Raw genomic sequence first — 4,925 nt, forward strand, 5'->3', positions numbered from 1 at the left:
AGTGAAGACTTAGAGTCAGATGAACTCTGGGGTACTTTCTGGCTCTAGAATTCTGAAGGAGTGGACGGAAGAAAAACCTAGACCTAGACTCTAAGTGTCTGGGAAGACTGATGGGGGGAGGGATAGTCGATGACTTAGAATCTCAGACAATAGGGAATTAGCTGCAGGGAAACTGGGGCAAGAAGCAAAGGTCTTGGGAAACTTCAAAGTTGGAGGTCCTGCCTTAGTACTTTAGTGACACAGTGGAACACTGGAATTAACTGGGGACTTTATAAAACACTGACTTAAAACCTGGGCCCTACTCCAGAGATTCTGATTTAATTAGCCTGGAGTGCAACCTAGTTAGCAGGATTTTTAATGGCTCCCTGGATCATTCTCATATGTTGCAGAATTTGAGAACACAACCCCAAGTAAAGGGCAGGAATGGAGAGGAAATGACAGACACAACCTTTATCTGAGGATCCAATCTGTACAGCAAAACACTACAGGACATGCAGCTCCCCCAGCCAGGGGTTTTCTCACGTCAGGGCCAATGCATCGAGTTCACTCAAAGAAACCTCCACATGAGAGGGCTCATGCTCCCATTACTGCTAGCTCAGGAACGCCCATTCCTTCCAACCCTGCTGCGCCCAGGCCTGCGTAGGGCTGTAGGTTCCACTGGCGGTTTGAAAGTTGATCTGGGTTCACGTCTCAGTAGGTGTGTCCTCCCAGCTCACCTGAAAGCCTATTTATTTTTAGCTGTGCTGGCATCCCATTGGGAGAAAAGACAGCTACCTATCATGCTGAGCGACGGTTTCCTCCTACATTGTCCTTGGTAAGTGGTCAAGCAGTCATGGAGTAGCCAGTACTTAAAAACCAGGTCTTGGTAATGTTCTAGGGAGAGCTGTTGGTCAGGGCCTTCCCTTCCAGACACACGGAGCTGTATCTTTTCTCAGTCAAGGGTAAGAACTGTCGGTTCTGTTCTGAAACTGGAGGTGAATGTGGTGCTAGCCAGCTGTCACTGGTCACAGGGTGAGGACTGACCCAGAGAGGAGGAGAAAACCCAGAGCAGGGGGTGGGTCAGCCTGGAGAATGAGGTCAATAGAGAGAGTGGGGGGTCAACAGCAAACGGAGCCAAATCTGTGCATTTTACTTCACTGAAAAGTTTCATATTAAAATCTTTAGAAAGAGGTTACCAAACAAGTACAGTTAAACATTTGAAATAATAAACTGAAGATAAATGCAACCTAGGACAAACTCTTGTTCTTTACTACTTTTTTGTGCCTTCTGGGTATGCCCTCTGCAATTGATGCCTTTATTTGGGGTGTACAAGATATATGTACCATTTGCCCTTCATATACACTACCCATTCCTCTCTACTCTGCTTTGTACATCTTCACATGATTGGGCTGCATCCGTTATCTCATGCTTGATGGCTACAGGTTGGATTTAGCCAAAGAGTCTCTGCAGTCCCTTTCTTAAACTTTCCTTTTATTATTATACTCTCCTACTTGGACTATGAATGATACAAAGTGTGTGTGTGTGTGTGTGTGTGTGTGTGTGTGTGTGACAGAGAGAGCAAGAGAGATGGTTGGGGAACATGAGCTTGCTTAAGAAGGAATAGATATGAACTTGCAAAAAGAATTATTTGAGTAAGAAAAAGTAGCCAATATCTACAGTGTCCTGTGTCCCTTTGGCCTAAGAGCCTTCTCAGTGATTTGCATGATCACTATCATGTCTTTCTGCCAGTTCTCCTTTTAAAAGCTCTGTGCCAAGTAAGAACAAAGGCTTCTTTTCTAATTTCCTCTTACCTTAGTCCAGCCAGAACAACATTCTCTGTCATTGCTAAGCATTAACTCATAGTACACAAAAATGTCTTTATAGTGTATCGCTCTGTTGGTCTGGCTCCTTAAAGAAGATACCAAGTTGGGATTAAATATGCAAGAGTTTTATGAGGAGAAATGTTCCTGTGAAAGGAAATCAGGAGAGACCCAGAGAAGGCTGAGAGAGCCTTCAGGCCATAGAGCAAATCTAATCCTGAGTAAAGGAGAGAGAGTGGGAGTATTGGATCAGGTGTCCTAGACTGCTTCAACGTCTAAAGAAGGTTTGGCAGAGCCATCTGGGAATCACTGAACCAAAATGAGCTGACAATGCAATCCCATGACTTCCAGAAATGGTGCACTCAACCACTGGTAGGGAGCAAACTGTGGGAGGTGTGGCCTTGAAGCAAACACAGTGATGGATTTTAGAGTGTAGCATCTGAGGCCCTCAGGCAATTAAGTTTCCTGCAGTAGGAGATCTGTTAGACAAAGTGTCACAGCCACCAGAGCTGCATTTTGTTATCATGAAGTGGCTATTGTTGCACTGTTACAGGTCTGCTGCTTTATCAGCCAAAACATGACATTCAATTCTAAAGATTCAGCACATACTGTTGGAGTCACTTTTCCAGCCATTCTTATTTCCCCTGAGCTATACAGGCAACAAAGCAGACTTTATGATAACACTGGTTCTTACATTATACCTGAATAGATAATATCACTGCCATTAAGAAAACTAAAGCTCTGAAAATTGAAGCATTCATTTACTTCTTGCTTCCTTCCTTTATTAAAAAGCATGAATTATCTCTTATATTCATAACAGTGTATCATTTACTGTGACCACCACAATAAATAAGAAATTGTTTCTGTCTTCAAAGCTCTTTCTCTTTAGGAGAAAGATGGAAAGACAGATTTATATGTGTGTAGTAAAGTGTTACAGAATTATAATGTCTATACAGGCTATGGGGGACTGGAGCACAAAAGGGAGTGATGAAATCTATCAGGAGAGAGTAGAGAAGTCCTCAGAGAGAAGTTAAACCTTATGCCGAGTCTTTGAGGGTCTACCAGATGGACACGCGTGACAGCCCTACCAGATAAAGTGAGTCACGGAAACAGGTACTGAGGTGAGAAACTCTTTGACCTGTTTTGGAAACTGCAAGAGTATGGAATGATAGGAACATGATAAATGTATGGGGAATAGGGAACACAGGAGAGATTGAAGAGGGATGAAGTCAAAGGCAAGGCAGGGGCTAGATTGAAAAGGATATGCAAGTAAGAAGGCTAAAACATACCTACTGGGCCATGGATTTTAAGTTGAGAACAGAGATGATCAGATTTGCACTTAAAGATTCCTTTGGCCACATGATGAAGACGGGATCGAAGGCATAAGACTAGAGACAGGGAAGCCAGATTGTCGGCAGCTATGAGAGGCCAGCAAGAGATAAGGTCCTAAATGAACCAAGGTAGAAGCATGGGGGTAGAACTTTGAGGGTCTACCAGATGGACACATGGGACAGACCTATCAGGCAAAGTGAGTTATACTCACTTTGGGGACATAGCATCAATCATACTCTATGAGTATGATGAAATATGAGGAAGAGAGGTGAGGGTGAGGAAGAAATGGAAGTGGTAGAAGTGATGTCCTGTGGGGTCTTCTTTAAAGAAAGAACGAAGATACTGTTATTAACTGTGGCAGGTAGAATTCTAAGATGGCCCCTAACATCCTCATCCCCCACCCCCGCCCCATACACATACTCTGCACAATCCCCTCCACCTGAGAACATGGTGGGCTCCTGTAATGAGGTTACGGTACCTGGCAAAAGTGAATGAATTTTCACAGATGTAATTAAGGTCCTTAATCAGTTGGCTTTGACTTATTAAGAGGGAGATTATCCTGGATTATCCTGGATTATCTAATTTGGGTCTGACCAAATTAGATGAACTCTTTTAAGAATGGTCTAAATATTAGAAATGCTTTCTCTTGCTGGCCTTGAAGAAGCAAGCTGCAGTGAATTCTATAGCTTCTAGGAAATGAATTCTGCCAACTCCCACGTGAACTTGGAAGAGGACCCCTAGCCTCAGATGAGACTCCAACCCTGCCTAAAATTTCAATTTCTCCTTTGCGAAACCCTGAGAAGAGGGCCTGGCTAAGCTGACTCATGAAAACTGTGGGATAATAAATAATGGGTATTCACTTAAACTACTGAAATTGATGTAATTTTTTACAAAGCATTAGAAAGGCAATACACTAATAATCATTATGATTAAAGTCATTTTCAACTTTTTAAAAATATTTTCTAGGTGAATTTTATACTTTAAAATTAATTTTAAATAAATATTATATTATTTAAGGTTCCACATTCAAAAACCTAGTTCTCCTTTAATCTGTGACTTTCACCTTATAAATCTTATAATTCTGATTGTGGACTTGGTGAGTTTAACTATCTCTAAAGACCTATGATTAATGTTTGGTTCCAGTTTCAAACTTATTATAGAAAAACTTCTATACTGCATTCATAAATTTAATAAATTTAATATCACTTAAAAGAACTTTGATAAATTTTCTAAGTTACTTGAATGAATCTGATAAATCTGATAAATTAACCTTTTAAAAATAGTTATTCTTAAGTTTTCTTAATTATTTGAATACAATAAAAATTAAGATTTAAATCTAAACTCATGTCTAAATTAATCATTCTCTTACTTATTATAAATTGGAGTTACAAGGTTGATCTGTAATTCTAAGAGCCCAAATTTTCTTAAACATGAGAACATAAAATGCCCCAAATACTTATCAATACAAACATATTAATTATATACATTTGTCATGTAAATTTTCTACCCTTAATTCTAAATCCCTTTGAGTTCAAAGATGCTTATACACGAAAGAAAGAAATATATCATCACGAACAATTTTTGAAGTAATTATTCAGATAATTGAGACTGGATTGTGGCTGGTGACATTGTCCAGGGAGATCTGGAGATGCTAAGGTTCAGAGAGATTTCTCATGACAAAGGGGAACCCTTTTTATCTCCCCAAATCTTGAGCTTCATAAATTAGAGAGAGGGGTTTTCACAGCATCTGTATTCCAGTTCGAGTCATGTCATTACCTAATTCTTCCATCTACA

Source organism: Pteropus vampyrus, unplaced genomic scaffold (assembly GCF_000151845.1).
Source record: "Pteropus vampyrus isolate Shadow unplaced genomic scaffold, Pvam_2.0 Scaffold42, whole genome shotgun sequence".
In the NCBI taxonomy this organism is placed as follows: Eukaryota; Metazoa; Chordata; class Mammalia; order Chiroptera; family Pteropodidae; genus Pteropus; species Pteropus vampyrus.